The 19,022-nt window shown below is 50.0% G+C and overlaps 33 non-coding genes across 33 annotated transcripts; all 33 read right to left on the reverse strand.

Moving 5' to 3' along the window:
- Positions 1-216: 216 nt before the first annotated feature.
- On the reverse strand, positions 217-289 carry Trnak-uuu (transfer RNA lysine (anticodon UUU)). Its single transcript has one exon. It is a non-coding gene; the product is annotated as a tRNA-Lys (tRNA).
- A 540-nt stretch (positions 290-829) lies between these two features.
- Positions 830-902, reverse strand: Trnaf-gaa (transfer RNA phenylalanine (anticodon GAA)). Its single transcript has one exon. It is a non-coding gene; the product is annotated as a tRNA-Phe (tRNA).
- A 611-nt stretch (positions 903-1,513) lies between these two features.
- Positions 1,514-1,595, reverse strand: Trnas-uga (transfer RNA serine (anticodon UGA)). Its single transcript has one exon. It is a non-coding gene; the product is annotated as a tRNA-Ser (tRNA).
- A 693-nt stretch (positions 1,596-2,288) lies between these two features.
- Trnas-cga (transfer RNA serine (anticodon CGA)) lies at positions 2,289-2,370 on the reverse strand. Its single transcript has one exon. It is a non-coding gene; the product is annotated as a tRNA-Ser (tRNA).
- A 138-nt stretch (positions 2,371-2,508) lies between these two features.
- Trnak-uuu (transfer RNA lysine (anticodon UUU)) lies at positions 2,509-2,581 on the reverse strand. Its single transcript has one exon. It is a non-coding gene; the product is annotated as a tRNA-Lys (tRNA).
- A 539-nt stretch (positions 2,582-3,120) lies between these two features.
- Positions 3,121-3,193, reverse strand: Trnaf-gaa (transfer RNA phenylalanine (anticodon GAA)). Its single transcript has one exon. It is a non-coding gene; the product is annotated as a tRNA-Phe (tRNA).
- Positions 3,194-3,804: 611 nt separating this feature from the next.
- Positions 3,805-3,886, reverse strand: Trnas-uga (transfer RNA serine (anticodon UGA)). The gene has a single exon. It is a non-coding gene; the product is annotated as a tRNA-Ser (tRNA).
- Positions 3,887-4,580: 694 nt separating this feature from the next.
- On the reverse strand, positions 4,581-4,662 carry Trnas-cga (transfer RNA serine (anticodon CGA)). The gene has a single exon. It is a non-coding gene; the product is annotated as a tRNA-Ser (tRNA).
- Positions 4,663-4,800: 138 nt separating this feature from the next.
- Positions 4,801-4,873, reverse strand: Trnak-uuu (transfer RNA lysine (anticodon UUU)). Its single transcript has one exon. It is a non-coding gene; the product is annotated as a tRNA-Lys (tRNA).
- A 539-nt stretch (positions 4,874-5,412) lies between these two features.
- On the reverse strand, positions 5,413-5,485 carry Trnaf-gaa (transfer RNA phenylalanine (anticodon GAA)). Its single transcript has one exon. It is a non-coding gene; the product is annotated as a tRNA-Phe (tRNA).
- A 611-nt stretch (positions 5,486-6,096) lies between these two features.
- Trnas-uga (transfer RNA serine (anticodon UGA)) lies at positions 6,097-6,178 on the reverse strand. The gene has a single exon. It is a non-coding gene; the product is annotated as a tRNA-Ser (tRNA).
- Positions 6,179-6,872: 694 nt separating this feature from the next.
- On the reverse strand, positions 6,873-6,954 carry Trnas-cga (transfer RNA serine (anticodon CGA)). Its single transcript has one exon. It is a non-coding gene; the product is annotated as a tRNA-Ser (tRNA).
- Positions 6,955-7,092: 138 nt separating this feature from the next.
- Positions 7,093-7,165, reverse strand: Trnak-uuu (transfer RNA lysine (anticodon UUU)). Its single transcript has one exon. It is a non-coding gene; the product is annotated as a tRNA-Lys (tRNA).
- Positions 7,166-7,704: 539 nt separating this feature from the next.
- Trnaf-gaa (transfer RNA phenylalanine (anticodon GAA)) lies at positions 7,705-7,777 on the reverse strand. The gene has a single exon. It is a non-coding gene; the product is annotated as a tRNA-Phe (tRNA).
- Positions 7,778-8,388: 611 nt separating this feature from the next.
- Trnas-uga (transfer RNA serine (anticodon UGA)) lies at positions 8,389-8,470 on the reverse strand. Its single transcript has one exon. It is a non-coding gene; the product is annotated as a tRNA-Ser (tRNA).
- Positions 8,471-9,164: 694 nt separating this feature from the next.
- On the reverse strand, positions 9,165-9,246 carry Trnas-cga (transfer RNA serine (anticodon CGA)). Its single transcript has one exon. It is a non-coding gene; the product is annotated as a tRNA-Ser (tRNA).
- A 138-nt stretch (positions 9,247-9,384) lies between these two features.
- On the reverse strand, positions 9,385-9,457 carry Trnak-uuu (transfer RNA lysine (anticodon UUU)). The gene has a single exon. It is a non-coding gene; the product is annotated as a tRNA-Lys (tRNA).
- A 539-nt stretch (positions 9,458-9,996) lies between these two features.
- Trnaf-gaa (transfer RNA phenylalanine (anticodon GAA)) lies at positions 9,997-10,069 on the reverse strand. Its single transcript has one exon. It is a non-coding gene; the product is annotated as a tRNA-Phe (tRNA).
- A 611-nt stretch (positions 10,070-10,680) lies between these two features.
- Trnas-uga (transfer RNA serine (anticodon UGA)) lies at positions 10,681-10,762 on the reverse strand. The gene has a single exon. It is a non-coding gene; the product is annotated as a tRNA-Ser (tRNA).
- Positions 10,763-11,456: 694 nt separating this feature from the next.
- Trnas-cga (transfer RNA serine (anticodon CGA)) lies at positions 11,457-11,538 on the reverse strand. Its single transcript has one exon. It is a non-coding gene; the product is annotated as a tRNA-Ser (tRNA).
- A 138-nt stretch (positions 11,539-11,676) lies between these two features.
- Positions 11,677-11,749, reverse strand: Trnak-uuu (transfer RNA lysine (anticodon UUU)). The gene has a single exon. It is a non-coding gene; the product is annotated as a tRNA-Lys (tRNA).
- A 539-nt stretch (positions 11,750-12,288) lies between these two features.
- On the reverse strand, positions 12,289-12,361 carry Trnaf-gaa (transfer RNA phenylalanine (anticodon GAA)). The gene has a single exon. It is a non-coding gene; the product is annotated as a tRNA-Phe (tRNA).
- Positions 12,362-12,972: 611 nt separating this feature from the next.
- On the reverse strand, positions 12,973-13,054 carry Trnas-uga (transfer RNA serine (anticodon UGA)). Its single transcript has one exon. It is a non-coding gene; the product is annotated as a tRNA-Ser (tRNA).
- A 694-nt stretch (positions 13,055-13,748) lies between these two features.
- Positions 13,749-13,830, reverse strand: Trnas-cga (transfer RNA serine (anticodon CGA)). Its single transcript has one exon. It is a non-coding gene; the product is annotated as a tRNA-Ser (tRNA).
- Positions 13,831-14,294: 464 nt separating this feature from the next.
- Trnas-cga (transfer RNA serine (anticodon CGA)) lies at positions 14,295-14,376 on the reverse strand. The gene has a single exon. It is a non-coding gene; the product is annotated as a tRNA-Ser (tRNA).
- Positions 14,377-14,514: 138 nt separating this feature from the next.
- Positions 14,515-14,587, reverse strand: Trnak-uuu (transfer RNA lysine (anticodon UUU)). Its single transcript has one exon. It is a non-coding gene; the product is annotated as a tRNA-Lys (tRNA).
- Positions 14,588-15,126: 539 nt separating this feature from the next.
- On the reverse strand, positions 15,127-15,199 carry Trnaf-gaa (transfer RNA phenylalanine (anticodon GAA)). Its single transcript has one exon. It is a non-coding gene; the product is annotated as a tRNA-Phe (tRNA).
- A 611-nt stretch (positions 15,200-15,810) lies between these two features.
- On the reverse strand, positions 15,811-15,892 carry Trnas-uga (transfer RNA serine (anticodon UGA)). The gene has a single exon. It is a non-coding gene; the product is annotated as a tRNA-Ser (tRNA).
- A 670-nt stretch (positions 15,893-16,562) lies between these two features.
- Trnas-cga (transfer RNA serine (anticodon CGA)) lies at positions 16,563-16,644 on the reverse strand. The gene has a single exon. It is a non-coding gene; the product is annotated as a tRNA-Ser (tRNA).
- A 138-nt stretch (positions 16,645-16,782) lies between these two features.
- Trnak-uuu (transfer RNA lysine (anticodon UUU)) lies at positions 16,783-16,855 on the reverse strand. The gene has a single exon. It is a non-coding gene; the product is annotated as a tRNA-Lys (tRNA).
- A 539-nt stretch (positions 16,856-17,394) lies between these two features.
- On the reverse strand, positions 17,395-17,467 carry Trnaf-gaa (transfer RNA phenylalanine (anticodon GAA)). Its single transcript has one exon. It is a non-coding gene; the product is annotated as a tRNA-Phe (tRNA).
- A 611-nt stretch (positions 17,468-18,078) lies between these two features.
- On the reverse strand, positions 18,079-18,160 carry Trnas-uga (transfer RNA serine (anticodon UGA)). The gene has a single exon. It is a non-coding gene; the product is annotated as a tRNA-Ser (tRNA).
- Positions 18,161-18,854: 694 nt separating this feature from the next.
- Trnas-cga (transfer RNA serine (anticodon CGA)) lies at positions 18,855-18,936 on the reverse strand. Its single transcript has one exon. It is a non-coding gene; the product is annotated as a tRNA-Ser (tRNA).
- Positions 18,937-19,022: the final 86 nt, after the last annotated feature.

Here is a 19,022-nt window from a genome sequence, read left to right on the forward strand (position 1 = left end):
AGCCGGTAGGATTCGAACCTACGCTCCCAGGGGGAATCTGATTTCGAGTCAGACGCCTTAACCACTCGGCACGACTGCCGGTAGCGCGGTGCTCTCCCGACACATGCAACTGCTAACGTTTCAAGCACTGTGGTGTCAGGGAACGGCGTAGCTGCATTATTTTCCGTAGCGTTTCCACCGCTACCAGACGAATCGCTACCACAGTATTAAAATTTCCGCCCGGACAGGGACTTGAACCCTGGACCCTTAGGTTAAAAGCCTAATGCTCTACCGACTGAGCTATCCGGGCTCACACGAGCCTGCAAAACCTCACACGATGCACAACTATACATTGACTCATGTCCTTTACTGTTGTGCAATCGCTGCATGGGGGCCGTTACTAATAAAACGTCGCCTAAATGCTGTCTACAAACTTATCGCGCTAAGCTCGTAACACACTATCGAAGACTGCTGGCACACGATGCAACAACAAATTGCACCAGTTGTTACGTCTCATACGTTGGAGCAGAGAATTTACGTGTTTTGTCGACAATCACTGGGCAATTGGAAAATTCACAAGCATTTCGAATGCAATGTTTTCCACGTTTTCGCTCATTTCACGGTTCCGTTGGAGACGTTCTTCACCTCCGGACACAGAAAAAGGAATGCAGTCGGTAGGATATTTTTAATTCTTTTGCTTCTAAGGGAGTTAGTTGTCTAGTGAGTTCCTCTTATGGCATGCACTAGGCAACCACAACAGCTACAGGAGAGAGTCATTTTTGTTGCCAGCGGTAGTTGCATTATCACAAACGCAGGGTAATTCCGTTGGCGTCGCATCAAAACGAATACCTGCCGAAACCCGGGATCGAACCAGGGACCTTTAGATCTTCAGTCTAACGCTCTCCCAACTGAGCTATTTCGGCCGACGTTGAAAGTTGACATTTGCATGTGTTCGTTAACCTCTGCCTCGTTGCCAATTTCACAGTCACCTTCGTCTGATAAGACACAGGGACGCTGAAAGGCGAGCAGCCGATGCAGTGAAGTTCCACACACATTTCTTCTGCTTCCGTCATCGTAACAAGCAAACATGTCGACTCGATTCGTGTAATATTGACTTCGCTGACTTGACGTGACGCCACGCTGACGCTAGAAAACCCGTGCTATATCGAAGCCAGGGGCAACTCGTGTGCAGAGAACGAGACACAAGAAGGAGTGAGCCTCTCCACCATATGAGAGGCAGTATCTAGCAGATACACACGGTAAAACATTCAACTTGCGATAGCTCATAAATTGCTACAGGTCATCGTCTGCAAGCTGAAATGGACACATCTGCACTGCCCAGTGAGGCACCACTTGTACTAACACCTGGTGGACGGCTGTGAGACGAGGAGATGAGCTGCGGCTTCTGGGCGCGACTGTAACGCTGCGCCCTGGATCAAATAACACTGCACATTGCTGCTGACCCACGTGTTTAGTAGTGACGCAACTGCTAGGATGCAGCTGAACGTCCGCCTTTTGAGAGCGAGAAAATTTGCGCAGTCGGCAGGACTCGAACCTACGCTCCCAGAGGGAATCTGATTTCAAGTCAGACGCCTTAACCACTCGGCCACGACTGCCGGTGGCGGAAGCGACTCCCGACAAGTGAAACAGCCATCTTTAGAAGCAATCTGATGGCAGAAGACGGCGTGGCCTCGCTCTTTCCTGTAGGGTTTCCATTAGCCGTTAAGAAAGTGTATTAATTTCGCCTAGACAGGGACTTGAACCCAGGACCCTTTTGTTGAAAACCTAACGCTCTACCGACTCAGCTATGCGGGCCCACGCACGAGCATTATCGTACAGCTGCGTGGTGTGCGAGCGATTCGCATGTCGTAATTACTGGCTTATGGCTCCAATGGCGACTTCACCGACTTCCCACTGACGCACCGCTGACGCTAGTTTTCTGTCGTCTTAAAACGATGGACATACCTCCAAGCAGCTGCGAGATCTTAAGAAAAGAAACGCTGCACCACTGCTTTTGCCGCACTCGAATGATTGAAATTGCGATTCTTAAAAGAAAATGAAATGTTCGCTCTGTCCAACACTTTCGAGCACATCTGTGTACTCACGATATGAGCGACGGCTTTCTGCAGTCCCAGCGTCAGCGCGAGGTGAACCGATAGCCACAGTAAGCAGCGGTCGTCGCGAAACTCAGTATTCTTAAAACGGAAATTTTCGTCTTGTTGAGAAAGGCGTCACTGGTTTGCACCCGCATTCGCCCAAGCATGTCACATGTGTGCGAAAATGTTTGCTCCTCTTTACGCAAAACCGCACGCAGCCGGTAGGATTCGAACCTACGCTCCCAGGGGGAATCTGATTTCGAGTCAGACGCCTTAACCACTCGGCCACGACTGCCGGTAGCGCGGTGCTCTCCCGACACATGCAACTGCTAACGTTTCAAGCACTGTGGTGTCAGGGAACGGCGTAGCTGCATTATTTTCCGTAGCGTTTCCACCGCTACCAGACGAATCGCTACCACAGTATTAAAATTTCCGCCCGGACAGGGACTTGAACCCTGGACCCTTAGGTTAAAAGCCTAATGCTCTACCGACTGAGCTATCCGGGCTCACACGAGCCTGCAAAACCTCACACGATGCACAACTATACATTGACTCATGTCCTTTACTGTTGTGCAATCGCTGCATGGGGCCGTTACTAATAAAACGTCGCCTAAATGCTGTCTACAAACTTATCGCGCTAAGCTCGTAACACACTATCGAAGACTGCTGGCACACGATGCAACAACAAATTGCACCAGTTGTTACGTCTCATACGTTGGAGCAGAGAATTTACGTGTTTTGTCGACAATCACTGGGCAATTGGAAAATTCACAAGCATTTCGAATGCAATGTTTTCCACGTTTTCGCTCATTTCACGGTTCCGTTGGAGACGTTCTTCACCTCCGGACACAGAAAAAGGAATGCAGTCGGTAGGATATTTTTAATTCTTTTGCTTCTAAGGGAGTTAGTTGTCTAGTGAGTTCCTCTTATGGCATGCACTAGGCAACCACAACAGCTACAGGAGAGAGTCATTTTTGTTGCCAGCGGTAGTTGCATTATCACAAACGCAGGGTAATTCCGTTGGCGTCGCATCAGAACGAATACCTGCCGAAACCCGGGATCGAACCAGGGACCTTTAGATCTTCAGTCTAACGCTCTCCCAACTGAGCTATTTCGGCCGACGTTGAAAGTTGACATTTGCATGTGTTCGTTAACCTCTGCCTCGTTGCCAATTTCACAGTCACCTTCGTCTGATAAGACACAGGGACGCTGAAAGGCGAGCAGCCGATGCAGTGAAGTTCCACACACATTTCTTCTGCTTCCGTCATCGTAACAAGCAAACATGTCGACTCGATTCGTGTAATATTGACTTCGCTGACTTGACGTGACGCCACGCTGACGCTAGAAAACCCGTGCTATATCGAAGCCAGGGGCAACTCGTGTGCAGAGAACGAGACACAAGAAGGAGTGAGCCTCTCCACCATATGAGAGGCAGTATCTAGCAGATACACACGGTAAAACATTCAACTTGCGATAGCTCATAAATTGCTACAGGTCATCGTCTGCAAGCTGAAATGGACACATCTGCACTGCCCAGTGAGGCACCACTTGTACTAACACCTGGTGGACGGCTGTGAGACGAGGAGATGAGCTGCGGCTTCTGGGCGCGACTGTAACGCTGCGCCCTGGATCAAATAACACTGCACATTGCTGCTGACCCACGTGTTTAGTAGTGACGCAACTGCTAGGATGCAGCTGAACGTCCGCCTTTTGAGAGCGAGAAAATTTGCGCAGTCGGCAGGACTCGAACCTACGCTCCCAGAGGGAATCTGATTTCAAGTCAGACGCCTTAACCACTCGGCCACGACTGCCGGTGGCGGAAGCGACTCCCGACAAGTGAAACAGCCATCTTTAGAAGCAATCTGATGGCAGAAGACGGCGTGGCCTCGCTCTTTCCTGTAGGGTTTCCATTAGCCGTTAAGAAAGTGTATTAATTTCGCCTAGACAGGGACTTGAACCCAGGACCCTTTTGTTGAAAACCTAACGCTCTACCGACTCAGCTATGCGGGCCCACGCACGAGCATTATCGTACAGCTGCGTGGTGTGCGAGCGATTCGCATGTCGTAATTACTGGCTTATGGCTCCAATGGCGACTTCACCGACTTCCCACTGACGCACCGCTGACGCTAGTTTTCTGTCGTCTTAAAACGATGGACATACCTCCAAGCAGCTGCGAGATCTTAAGAAAAGAAACGCTGCACCACTGCTTTTGCCGCACTCGAATGATTGAAATTGCGATTCTTAAAAGAAAATGAAATGTTCGCTCTGTCCAACACTTTCGAGCACATCTGTGTACTCACGATATGAGCGACGGCTTTCTGCAGTCCCAGCGTCAGCGCGAGGTGAACCGATAGCCACAGTAAGCAGCGGTCGTCGCGAAAACTCAGTATTCTTAAAACGGAAATTTTCGTCTTGTTGAGAAAGGCGTCACTGGTTTGCACCCGCATTCGCCCAAGCATGTCACATGTGTGCGAAAATGTTTGCTCCTCTTTACGCAAAACCGCACGCAGCCGGTAGGATTCGAACCTACGCTCCCAGGGGGAATCTGATTTCGAGTCAGACGCCTTAACCACTCGGCCACGACTGCCGGTAGCGCGGTGCTCTCCCGACACATGCAACTGCTAACGTTTCAAGCACTGTGGTGTCAGGGAACGGCGTAGCTGCATTATTTTCCGTAGCGTTTCCACCGCTACCAGACGAATCGCTACCACAGTATTAAAATTTCCGCCCGGACAGGGACTTGAACCCTGGACCCTTAGGTTAAAAGCCTAATGCTCTACCGACTGAGCTATCCGGGCTCACACGAGCCTGCAAAACCTCACACGATGCACAACTATACATTGACTCATGTCCTTTACTGTTGTGCAATCGCTGCATGGGGCCGTTACTAATAAAACGTCGCCTAAATGCTGTCTACAAACTTATCGCGCTAAGCTCGTAACACACTATCGAAGACTGCTGGCACACGATGCAACAACAAATTGCACCAGTTGTTACGTCTCATACGTTGGAGCAGAGAATTTACGTGTTTTGTCGACAATCACTGGGCAATTGGAAAATTCACAAGCATTTCGAATGCAATGTTTTCCACGTTTTCGCTCATTTCACGGTTCCGTTGGAGACGTTCTTCACCTCCGGACACAGAAAAAGGAATGCAGTCGGTAGGATATTTTTAATTCTTTTGCTTCTAAGGGAGTTAGTTGTCTAGTGAGTTCCTCTTATGGCATGCACTAGGCAACCACAACAGCTACAGGAGAGAGTCATTTTTGTTGCCAGCGGTAGTTGCATTATCACAAACGCAGGGTAATTCCGTTGGCGTCGCATCAGAACGAATACCTGCCGAAACCCGGGATCGAACCAGGGACCTTTAGATCTTCAGTCTAACGCTCTCCCAACTGAGCTATTTCGGCCGACGTTGAAAGTTGACATTTGCATGTGTTCGTTAACCTCTGCCTCGTTGCCAATTTCACAGTCACCTTCGTCTGATAAGACACAGGGACGCTGAAAGGCGAGCAGCCGATGCAGTGAAGTTCCACACACATTTCTTCTGCTTCCGTCATCGTAACAAGCAAACATGTCGACTCGATTCGTGTAATATTGACTTCGCTGACTTGACGTGACGCCACGCTGACGCTAGAAAACCCGTGCTATATCGAAGCCAGGGGCAACTCGTGTGCAGAGAACGAGACACAAGAAGGAGTGAGCCTCTCCACCATATGAGAGGCAGTATCTAGCAGATACACACGGTAAAACATTCAACTTGCGATAGCTCATAAATTGCTACAGGTCATCGTCTGCAAGCTGAAATGGACACATCTGCACTGCCCAGTGAGGCACCACTTGTACTAACACCTGGTGGACGGCTGTGAGACGAGGAGATGAGCTGCGGCTTCTGGGCGCGACTGTAACGCTGCGCCCTGGATCAAATAACACTGCACATTGCTGCTGACCCACGTGTTTAGTAGTGACGCAACTGCTAGGATGCAGCTGAACGTCCGCCTTTTGAGAGCGAGAAAATTTGCGCAGTCGGCAGGACTCGAACCTACGCTCCCAGAGGGAATCTGATTTCAAGTCAGACGCCTTAACCACTCGGCCACGACTGCCGGTGGCGGAAGCGACTCCCGACAAGTGAAACAGCCATCTTTAGAAGCAATCTGATGGCAGAAGACGGCGTGGCCTCGCTCTTTCCTGTAGGGTTTCCATTAGCCGTTAAGAAAGTGTATTAATTTCGCCTAGACAGGGACTTGAACCCAGGACCCTTTTGTTGAAAACCTAACGCTCTACCGACTCAGCTATGCGGGCCCACGCACGAGCATTATCGTACAGCTGCGTGGTGTGCGAGCGATTCGCATGTCGTAATTACTGGCTTATGGCTCCAATGGCGACTTCACCGACTTCCCACTGACGCACCGCTGACGCTAGTTTTCTGTCGTCTTAAAACGATGGACATACCTCCAAGCAGCTGCGAGATCTTAAGAAAAGAAACGCTGCACCACTGCTTTTGCCGCACTCGAATGATTGAAATTGCGATTCTTAAAAGAAAATGAAATGTTCGCTCTGTCCAACACTTTCGAGCACATCTGTGTACTCACGATATGAGCGACGGCTTTCTGCAGTCCCAGCGTCAGCGCGAGGTGAACCGATAGCCACAGTAAGCAGCGGTCGTCGCGAAAACTCAGTATTCTTAAAACGGAAATTTTCGTCTTGTTGAGAAAGGCGTCACTGGTTTGCACCCGCATTCGCCCAAGCATGTCACATGTGTGCGAAAATGTTTGCTCCTCTTTACGCAAAACCGCACGCAGCCGGTAGGATTCGAACCTACGCTCCCAGGGGGAATCTGATTTCGAGTCAGACGCCTTAACCACTCGGCCACGACTGCCGGTAGCGCGGTGCTCTCCCGACACATGCAACTGCTAACGTTTCAAGCACTGTGGTGTCAGGGAACGGCGTAGCTGCATTATTTTCCGTAGCGTTTCCACCGCTACCAGACGAATCGCTACCACAGTATTAAAATTTCCGCCCGGACAGGGACTTGAACCCTGGACCCTTAGGTTAAAAGCCTAATGCTCTACCGACTGAGCTATCCGGGCTCACACGAGCCTGCAAAACCTCACACGATGCACAACTATACATTGACTCATGTCCTTTACTGTTGTGCAATCGCTGCATGGGGCCGTTACTAATAAAACGTCGCCTAAATGCTGTCTACAAACTTATCGCGCTAAGCTCGTAACACACTATCGAAGACTGCTGGCACACGATGCAACAACAAATTGCACCAGTTGTTACGTCTCATACGTTGGAGCAGAGAATTTACGTGTTTTGTCGACAATCACTGGGCAATTGGAAAATTCACAAGCATTTCGAATGCAATGTTTTCCACGTTTTCGCTCATTTCACGGTTCCGTTGGAGACGTTCTTCACCTCCGGACACAGAAAAAGGAATGCAGTCGGTAGGATATTTTTAATTCTTTTGCTTCTAAGGGAGTTAGTTGTCTAGTGAGTTCCTCTTATGGCATGCACTAGGCAACCACAACAGCTACAGGAGAGAGTCATTTTTGTTGCCAGCGGTAGTTGCATTATCACAAACGCAGGGTAATTCCGTTGGCGTCGCATCAAAACGAATACCTGCCGAAACCCGGGATCGAACCAGGGACCTTTAGATCTTCAGTCTAACGCTCTCCCAACTGAGCTATTTCGGCCGACGTTGAAAGTTGACATTTGCATGTGTTCGTTAACCTCTGCCTCGTTGCCAATTTCACAGTCACCTTCGTCTGATAAGACACAGGGACGCTGAAAGGCGAGCAGCCGATGCAGTGAAGTTCCACACACATTTCTTCTGCTTCCGTCATCGTAACAAGCAAACATGTCGACTCGATTCGTGTAATATTGACTTCGCTGACTTGACGTGACGCCACGCTGACGCTAGAAAACCCGTGCTATATCGAAGCCAGGGGCAACTCGTGTGCAGAGAACGAGACACAAGAAGGAGTGAGCCTCTCCACCATATGAGAGGCAGTATCTAGCAGATACACACGGTAAAACATTCAACTTGCGATAGCTCATAAATTGCTACAGGTCATCGTCTGCAAGCTGAAATGGACACATCTGCACTGCCCAGTGAGGCACCACTTGTACTAACACCTGGTGGACGGCTGTGAGACGAGGAGATGAGCTGCGGCTTCTGGGCGCGACTGTAACGCTGCGCCCTGGATCAAATAACACTGCACATTGCTGCTGACCCACGTGTTTAGTAGTGACGCAACTGCTAGGATGCAGCTGAACGTCCGCCTTTTGAGAGCGAGAAAATTTGCGCAGTCGGCAGGACTCGAACCTACGCTCCCAGAGGGAATCTGATTTCAAGTCAGACGCCTTAACCACTCGGCCACGACTGCCGGTGGCGGAAGCGACTCCCGACAAGTGAAACAGCCATCTTTAGAAGCAATCTGATGGCAGAAGACGGCGTGGCCTCGCTCTTTCCTGTAGGGTTTCCATTAGCCGTTAAGAAAGTGTATTAATTTCGCCTAGACAGGGACTTGAACCCAGGACCCTTTGGTTGAAAACCTAACGCTCTACCGACTCAGCTATGCGGGCCCACGCACGAGCATTATCGTACAGCTGCGTGGTGTGCGAGCGATTCGCATGTCGTAATTACTGGCTTATGGCTCCAATGGCGACTTCACCGACTTCCCACTGACGCACCGCTGACGCTAGTTTTCTGTCGTCTTAAAACGATGGACATACCTCCAAGCAGCTGCGAGATCTTAAGAAAAGAAACGCTGCACCACTGCTTTTGCCGCACTCGAATGATTGAAATTGCGATTCTTAAAAGAAAATGAAATGTTCGCTCTGTCCAACACTTTCGAGCACATCTGTGTACTCACGATATGAGCGACGGCTTTCTGCAGTCCCAGCGTCAGCGCGAGGTGAACCGATAGCCACAGTAAGCAGCGGTCGTCGCGAAAACTCAGTATTCTTAAAACGGAAATTTTCGTCTTGTTGAGAAAGGCGTCACTGGTTTGCACCCGCATTCGCCCAAGCATGTCACATGTGTGCGAAAATGTTTGCTCCTCTTTACGCAAAACCGCACGCAGCCGGTAGGATTCGAACCTACGCTCCCAGGGGGAATCTGATTTCGAGTCAGACGCCTTAACCACTCGGCCACGACTGCCGGTAGCGCGGTGCTCTCCCGACACATGCAACTGCTAACGTTTCAAGCACTGTGGTGTCAGGGAACGGCGTAGCTGCATTATTTTCCGTAGCGTTTCCACCGCTACCAGACGAATCGCTACCACAGTATTAAAATTTCCGCCCGGACAGGGACTTGAACCCTGGACCCTTAGGTTAAAAGCCTAATGCTCTACCGACTGAGCTATCCGGGCTCACACGAGCCTGCAAAACCTCACACGATGCACAACTATACATTGACTCATGTCCTTTACTGTTGTGCAATCGCTGCATGGGGCCGTTACTAATAAAACGTCGCCTAAATGCTGTCTACAAACTTATCGCGCTAAGCTCGTAACACACTATCGAAGACTGCTGGCACACGATGCAACAACAAATTGCACCAGTTGTTACGTCTCATACGTTGGAGCAGAGAATTTACGTGTTTTGTCGACAATCACTGGGCAATTGGAAAATTCACAAGCATTTCGAATGCAATGTTTTCCACGTTTTCGCTCATTTCACGGTTCCGTTGGAGACGTTCTTCACCTCCGGACACAGAAAAAGGAATGCAGTCGGTAGGATATTTTTAATTCTTTTGCTTCTAAGGGAGTTAGTTGTCTAGTGAGTTCCTCTTATGGCATGCACTAGGCAACCACAACAGCTACAGGAGAGAGTCATTTTTGTTGCCAGCGGTAGTTGCATTATCACAAACGCAGGGTAATTCCGTTGGCGTCGCATCAGAACGAATACCTGCCGAAACCCGGGATCGAACCAGGGACCTTTAGATCTTCAGTCTAACGCTCTCCCAACTGAGCTATTTCGGCCGACGTTGAAAGTTGACATTTGCATGTGTTCGTTAACCTCTGCCTCGTTGCCAATTTCACAGTCACCTTCGTCTGATAAGACACAGGGACGCTGAAAGGCGAGCAGCCGATGCAGTGAAGTTCCACACACATTTCTTCTGCTTCCGTCATCGTAACAAGCAAACATGTCGACTCGATTCGTGTAATATTGACTTCGCTGACTTGACGTGACGCCACGCTGACGCTAGAAAACCCGTGCTATATCGAAGCCAGGGGCAACTCGTGTGCAGAGAACGAGACACAAGAAGGAGTGAGCCTCTCCACCATATGAGAGGCAGTATCTAGCAGATACACACGGTAAAACATTCAACTTGCGATAGCTCATAAATTGCTACAGGTCATCGTCTGCAAGCTGAAATGGACACATCTGCACTGCCCAGTGAGGCACCACTTGTACTAACACCTGGTGGACGGCTGTGAGACGAGGAGATGAGCTGCGGCTTCTGGGCGCGACTGTAACGCTGCGCCCTGGATCAAATAACACTGCACATTGCTGCTGACCCACGTGTTTAGTAGTGACGCAACTGCTAGGATGCAGCTGAACGTCCGCCTTTTGAGAGCGAGAAAATTTGCGCAGTCGGCAGGACTCGAACCTACGCTCCCAGAGGGAATCTGATTTCAAGTCAGACGCCTTAACCACTCGGCCACGACTGCCGGTGGCGGAAGCGACTCCCGACAAGTGAAACAGCCATCTTTAGAAGCAATCTGATGGCAGAAGACGGCGTGGCCTCGCTCTTTCCTGTAGGGTTTCCATTAGCCGTTAAGAAAGTGTATTAATTTCGCCTAGACAGGGACTTGAACCCAGGACCCTTTTGTTGAAAACCTAACGCTCTACCGACTCAGCTATGCGGGCCCACGCACGAGCATTATCGTACAGCTGCGTGGTGTGCGAGCGATTCGCATGTCGTAATTACTGGCTTATGGCTCCAATGGCGACTTCACCGACTTCCCACTGACGCACCGCTGACGCTAGTTTTCTGTCGTCTTAAAACGATGGACATACCTCCAAGCAGCTGCGAGATCTTAAGAAAAGAAACGCTGCACCACTGCTTTTGCCGCACTCGAATGATTGAAATTGCGATTCTTAAAAGAAAATGAAATGTTCGCTCTGTCCAACACTTTCGAGCACATCTGTGTACTCACGATATGAGCGACGGCTTTCTGCAGTCCCAGCGTCAGCGCGAGGTGAACCGATAGCCACAGTAAGCAGCGGTCGTCGCGAAAACTCAGTATTCTTAAAACGGAAATTTTCGTCTTGTTGAGAAAGGCGTCACTGGTTTGCACCCGCATTCGCCCAAGCATGTCACATGTGTGCGAAAATGTTTGCTCCTCTTTACGCAAAACCGCACGCAGCCGGTAGGATTCGAACCTACGCTCCCAGGGGGAATCTGATTTCGAGTCAGACGCCTTAACCACTCGGCCACGACTGCCGGTAGCGCGGTGCTCTCCCGACACATGCAACTGCTAACGTTTCAAGCACTGTGGTGTCAGGGAACGGCGTAGCTGCATTATTTTCCGTAGCGTTTCCACCGCTACCAGACGAATCGCTACCACAGTATTAAAATTTCCGCCCGGACAGGGACTTGAACCCTGGACCCTTAGGTTAAAAGCCTAATGCTCTACCGACTGAGCTATCCGGGCTCACACGAGCCTGCAAAACCTCACACGATGCACAACTATACATTGACTCATGTCCTTTACTGTTGTGCAATCGCTGCATGGGGCCGTTACTAATAAAACGTCGCCTAAATGCTGTCTACAAACTTATCGCGCTAAGCTCGTAACACACTATCGAAGACTGCTGGCACACGATGCAACAACAAATTGCACCAGTTGTTACGTCTCATACGTTGGAGCAGAGAATTTACGTGTTTTGTCGACAATCACTGGGCAATTGGAAAATTCACAAGCATTTCGAATGCAATGTTTTCCACGTTTTCGCTCATTTCACGGTTCCGTTGGAGACGTTCTTCACCTCCGGACACAGAAAAAGGAATGCAGTCGGTAGGATATTTTTAATTCTTTTGCTTCTAAGGGAGTTAGTTGTCTAGTGAGTTCCTCTTATGGCATGCACTAGGCAACCACAACAGCTACAGGAGAGAGTCATTTTTGTTGCCAGCGGTAGTTGCATTATCACAAACGCAGGGTAATTCCGTTGGCGTCGCATCAAAACGAATACCTGCCGAAACCCGGGATCGAACCAGGGACCTTTAGATCTTCAGTCTAACGCTCTCCCAACTGAGCTATTTCGGCCGACGTTGAAAGTTGACATTTGCATGTGTTCGTTAACCTCTGCCTCGTTGCCAATTTCACAGTCACCTTCGTCTGATAAGACACAGGGACGCTGAAAGGCGAGCAGCCGATGCAGTGAAGTTCCACACACATTTCTTCTGCTTCCGTCATCGTAACAAGCAAACATGTCGACTCGATTCGTGTAATATTGACTTCGCTGACTTGACGTGACGCCACGCTGACGCTAGAAAACCCGTGCTATATCGAAGCCAGGGGCAACTCGTGTGCAGAGAACGAGACACAAGAAGGAGTGAGCCTCTCCACCATATGAGAGGCAGTATCTAGCAGATACACACGGTAAAACATTCAACTTGCGATAGCTCATAAATTGCTACAGGTCATCGTCTGCAAGCTGAAATGGACACATCTGCACTGCCCAGTGAGGCACCACTTGTACTAACACCTGGTGGACGGCTGTGAGACGAGGAGATGAGCTGCGGCTTCTGGGCGCGACTGTAACGCTGCGCCCTGGATCAAATAACACTGCACATTGCTGCTGACCCACGTGTTTAGTAGTGACGCAACTGCTAGGATGCAGCTGAACGTCCGCCTTTTGAGAGCGAGAAAATTTGCGCAGTCGGCAGGACTCGAACCTACGCTCCCAGAGGGAATCTGATTTCAAGTCAGACGCCTTAACCACTCGGCCACGACTGCCGGTGGCGGAAGCGACTCCCGACAAGTGAAACAGCCATCTTTAGAAGCAATCTGATGGCAGAAGACGGCGTGGCCTCGCTCTTTCCTGTAGGGTTTCCATTAGCCGTTAAGAAAGTGTATTAATTTCGCCTAGACAGGGACTTGAACCCAGGACCCTTTGGTTGAAAACCTAACGCTCTACCGACTCAGCTATGCGGGCCCACGCACGAGCATTATCGTACAGCTGCGTGGTGTGCGAGCGATTCGCATGTCGTAATTACTGGCTTATGGCTCCAATGGCGACTTCACCGACTTCCCACTGACGCACCGCTGACGCTAGTTTTCTGTCGTCTTAAAACGATGGACATACCTCCAAGCAGCTGCGAGATCTTAAGAAAAGAAACGCTGCACCACTGCTTTTGCCGCACTCGAATGATTGAAATTGCGATTCTTAAAAGAAAATGAAATGTTCGCTCTGTCCAACACTTTCGAGCACATCTGTGTACTCACGATATGAGCGACGGCTTTCTGCAGTCCCAGCGTCAGCGCGAGGTGAACCGATAGCCACAGTAAGCAGCGGTCGTCGCGAAAACTCAGTATTCTTAAAACGGAAATTTTCGTCTTGTTGAGAAAGGCGTCACTGGTTTGCACCCGCATTCGCCCAAGCATGTCACATGTGTGCGAAAATGTTTGCTCCTCTTTACGCAAAACCGCACGCAGCCGGTAGGATTCGAACCTACGCTCCCAGGGGGAATCTGATTTCGAGTCAGACGCCTTAACCACTCGGCCACGACTGCCGGTAGCGCGGTGCTCTCCCGACACATGCAACTGCTACCGTTTCAAGCACTGTGGTGTCAGGGAACGGCGTAGCTGCATTATTTTCCGTAGCGTTTCCACCGCTACCAGACGAATCGCTACCACAGTATTAAAATTTCCGCCCGGACAGGGACTTGAACCCTGGACCCTTAGGTTAAAAGCCTAATGCTCTACCGACTTTTTTTTTTTTTTTTTTTTTTTTTTTTTTTTTTTTAATCTCGTTTTGTTCGTTTTCGTTCGTTGCAGCTGCTCGTGGCGGACGTCGTAAGACATCCGTTTAAGTTCGATGTTGCTCGATTAGCTCAGTTTTTTTATTACAGAGGCCAGCTAACCCTCTGACCGAACACGCTGAGGTACCGTGCCGGCGTCACTGGTTTGCACCCGCATTCGCCCAAGCATGTCACATGTGTGCGAAAATGTTTGCTCCTCTTTACGCAAAACCGCACGCAGCCGGTAGGATTCGAACCTACGCTCCCAGGGGGAATCTGATTTCGAGTCAGACGCCTTAACCACTCGGCCACGACTGCCGGTAGCGCGGTGCTCTCCCGACACATGCAACTGCTACCGTTTCAAGCACTGTGGTGTCAGGGAACGGCGTAGCTGCATTATTTTCCGTAGCGTTTCCACCGCTACCAGACGAATCGCTACCACAGTATTAAAATTTCCGCCCGGACAGGGATTTGAACCCTGGACCCTTAGGTTAAAAGCCTAATGCTCTACCGACTGAGCTATCCGGGCTCACACGAGCCTGCAAAACCTCACACGATGCACAACTATACATTGACTCATGTCCTTTACTGTTGTGCAATCGCTGCATGGGGCCGTTACTAATAAAACGTCGCCTAAATGCTGTCTACAAACTTATCGCGCTAAGCTCGTAACACACTATCGAAGACTGCTGGCACACGATGCAACAACAAATTGCACCAGTTGTTACGTCTCATACGTTGGAGCAGAGAATTTACGTGTTTTGTCGACAATCACTGGGCAATTGGAAAATTCACAAGCATTTCGAATGCAATGTTTTCCACGTTTTCGCTCATTTCACGGTTCCGTTGGAGACGTTCTTCACCTCCGGACACAGAAAAAGGAATGCAGTCGGTAGGATATTTTTAATTCTTTTGCTTCTAAGGGAGTTAGTTGTCTAGTGAGTTCCTCTTATGGCATGCACTAGGCAACCACAACAGCTACAGGAGAGAGTCATTTTTGTTGCCAGCGGTAGTTGCATTATCACAAACGCAGGGTAATTCCGTTGGCGTCGCATCAAAACGAATACCTGCCGAAACCCGGGATCGAACCAGGGACCTTTAGATCTTCAGTCTAACGCTCTCCCAACTGAGCTATTTCGGCCGACGTTGAAAGTTGACATTTGCATGTGTTCGTTAACCTCTGCCTCGTTGCCAATTTCACAGTCACCTTCGTCTGATAAGACACAGGGACGCTGAAAGGCGAGCAGCCGATGCAGTGAAGTTCCACACACATTTCTTCTGCTTCCGTCATCGTAACAAGCAAACATGTCGACTCGATTCGTGTAATATTGACTTCGCTGACTTGACGTGACGCCACGCTGACGCTAGAAAACCCGTGCTATATCGAAGCCAGGGGCAACTCGTGTGCAGAGAACGAGACACAAGAAGGAGTGAGCCTCTCCACCATATGAGAGGCAGTATCTAGCAGATACACACGGTAAAACATTCAACTTGCGATAGCTCATAAATTGCTACAGGTCATCGTCTGCAAGCTGAAATGGACACATCTGCACTGCCCAGTGAGGCACCACTTGTACTAACACCTGGTGGACGGCTGTGAGACGAGGAGATGAGCTGCGGCTTCTGGGCGCGACTGTAACGCTGCGCCCTGGATCAAATAACACTGCACATTGCTGCTGACCCACGTGTTTAGTAGTGACGCAACTGCTAGGATGCAGCTGAACGTCCGCCTTTTGAGAGCGAGAAAATTTGCGCAGTCGGCAGGACTCGAACCTACGCTCCCAGAGGGAATCTGATTTCAAGTCAGACGCCTTAACCACTCGGCCACGACTGCCGGTGGCGGAAGCGACTCCCGACAAGTGAAACAGCCATCTTTAGAAGCAATCTGATGGCAGAAGACGGCGTGGCCTCGCTCTTTCCTGTAGGGTTTCCATTAGCCGTTAAGAAAGTGTATTAATTTCGCCTAGACAGGGACTTGAACCCAGGACCCTTTGGTTGAAAACCTAACGCTCTACCGACTCAGCTATGCGGGCCCACGCACGAGCATTATCGTACAGCTGCGTGGTGTGCGAGCGATTCGCATGTCGTAATTACTGACCGACTTCCCACTGACGCACCGCTGACGCTAGTTTTCTGTCGTCTTAAAACGATGGACATACCTCCAAGCAGCTGCGAGATCTTAAGAAAAGAAACGCTGCACCACTGCTTTTGCCGCACTCGAATGATTGAAATTGCGATTCTTAAAAGAAAATGAAATGTTCGCTCTGTCCAACACTTTCGAGCACATCTGTGTACTCACGATATGAGCGACGGCTTTCTGCAGTCCCAGCGTCAGCGCGAGGTGAACCGATAGCCACAGTAAGCAGCGGTCGTCGCGAAAACTCAGTATTCTTAAAACGGAAATTTTCGTCTTGTTGAGAAAGGCGTCACTGGTTTGCACCCGCATTCGCCCAAGCATGTCACATGTGTGCGAAAATGTTTGCTCCTCTTTACGCAAAACCGCACGCAGCCGGTAGGATTCGAACCTACGCTCCCAGGGGGAATCTGATTTCGAGTCAGACGCCTTAACCACTCGGCCACGACTGCCGGTAGCGCGGTGCTCTCCCGACACATGCAACTGCTAACGTTTCAAGCACTGTGGTGTCAGGGAACGGCGTAGCTGCATTATTTTCCGTAGCGTTTCCACCGCTACCAGACGAATCGCTACCACAGTATTAAAATTTCCGCCCGGACAGGGACTTGAACCCTGGACCCTTAGGTTAAAAGCCTAATGCTCTACCGACTGAGCTATCCGGGCTCACACGAGCCTGCAAAACCTCACACGATGCACAACTATACATTGACTCATGTCCTTTACTGTTGTGCAATCGCTGCATGGGGCCGTTACTAATAAAACGTCGCCTAAATGCTGTCTACAAACTTATCGCGCTAAGCTCGTAACACACTATCGAAGACTGCTGGCACACGATGCAACAACAAATTGCACCAGTTGTTACGTCTCATACGTTGGAGCAGAGAATTTACGTGTTTTGTCGACAATCACTGGGCAATTGGAAAATTCACAAGCATTTCGAATGCAATGTTTTCCACGTTTTCGCTCTTTTCACGGTTCCGTTGGAGACGTTCTTCACCTCCGGACACAGAAAAAGGAATGCAGTCGGTAGGATATTTTTAATTCTTTTGCTTCTAAGGGAGTTAGTTGTCTAGTGAGTTCCTCTTATGGCATGCACTAGGCAACCACAACAGCTACAGGAGAGAGTCATTTTTGTTGCCAGCGGTAGTTGCATTATCACAAACGCAGGGTAATTCCGTTGGCGTCGCATCAAAACGAATACCTGCCGAAACCCGGGATCGAACCAGGGACCTTTAGATCTTCAGTCTAACGCTCTCCCAACTGAGCTATTTCGGCCGACGTTGAAAGTTGACATTTGCATGTGTTCGTTAACCTCTGCCTCGTTGCCAATTTCACAGTCACCTTCGTCTGATAAGACACAGGGACGCTGAAAGGCGAGCAGCCGATGCAGTGAAGTTCCACACACATTTCTTCTGCTTCCGTCATCGTAACAAGCAAACATGTCGACTCGATTCGTGTAATATTGACTTCGCTGACTTGACGTGACGCCACGCTGACGCTAGAAAACCCGTGCTATATCGAAGCCAGGGGCAACTCGTGTGCAGAGAACGAGACACAAGAAGGAGTGAGCCTCTCCACCATATGAGAGGCAGTATCTAGCAGATACACACGGTAAAACATTCAACTTGCGATAGCTCATAAATTGCTACAGGTCATCGTCTGCAAGCTGAAATGGACACATCTGCACTGCCCAGTGAGGCACCACTTGTACTAACACCTGGTGGACGGCTGTGAGACGAGGAGATGAGCTGCGGCTTCTGGGCGCGACTGTAACGCTGCGCCCTGGATCAAATAACACTGCACATTGCTGCTGACCCACGTGTTTAGTAGTGACGCAACTGCTAGGATGCAGCTGAACGTCCGCCTTTTGAGAGCGAGAAAATTTGCGCAGTCGGCAGGACTCGAACCTACGCTCCCAGAGGGAATCTGATTTCAAGTCAGACGCCTTAACCACTCGGCCACGACTGCCGGTGGCGGAAGCGACTCCCGACAAGTGAAACAGCCATCTTTAGAAGCAATCTGATGGCAGAAGACGGCGTGGCCTCGCTCTTTCCTGTAGGGTTTCCATTAGCCGTTAAGAAAGTGTATTAATTTCGCCTAGACAGGGACTTGAACCCAGGACCCTTTGGTTGAAAACCTAACGCTCTACCGACTCAGCTATGCGGGCCCACGCACGAGCATTATCGTACAGCTGCGTGGTGTGCGAGCGATTCGCATGTCGTAATTACTGGCTTATGGCTCCAATGGCGACTTCACCGACTTCCCACTGACGCACCGCTGACGCTAGTTTTCTGTCGTCTTAAAACGATGGACATACCTCCAAGCAGCTGCGAGATCTTAAGAAAAGAAACGCTGCACCACTGCTTTTGCCGCACTCGAATGATTGAAATTGCGATTCTTAAAAGAAAATGAAATGTTCGCTCTGTCCAACACTTTCGAGCACATCTGTGTACTCACGATATGAGCGACGGCTTTCTGCAGTCCCAGCGTCAGCGCGAGGTGAACCGATAGCCACAGTAAGCAGCGGTCGTCGCGAAAACTCAGTATTCTTAAAACGGAAATTTTCGTCTTGTTGAGAAAGGCGTCACTGGTTTGCACCCGCATTCGCCCAAGCATGTCACATGTGTGCGAAAATGTTTGCTCCTCTTTACGCAAAACCGCACGCAGCCGGTAGGATTCGAACCTACGCTCCCAGGGGGAATCTGATTTCGAGTCAGACGCCTTAACCACTCGGCCACGACTGCCGGTAGCGCGGTGCTCTCCCGACACATGCAACTGCTACCGTTTCAAGCACTGTGGTGTCAGGGAACGGCGTAGCTGCATTATTTTC

The sequence above is a fragment of the Schistocerca cancellata genome, chromosome 3 (assembly GCF_023864275.1).
Source record: "Schistocerca cancellata isolate TAMUIC-IGC-003103 chromosome 3, iqSchCanc2.1, whole genome shotgun sequence".
NCBI lineage: Eukaryota > Metazoa > Arthropoda > Insecta > Orthoptera > Acrididae > Schistocerca > Schistocerca cancellata.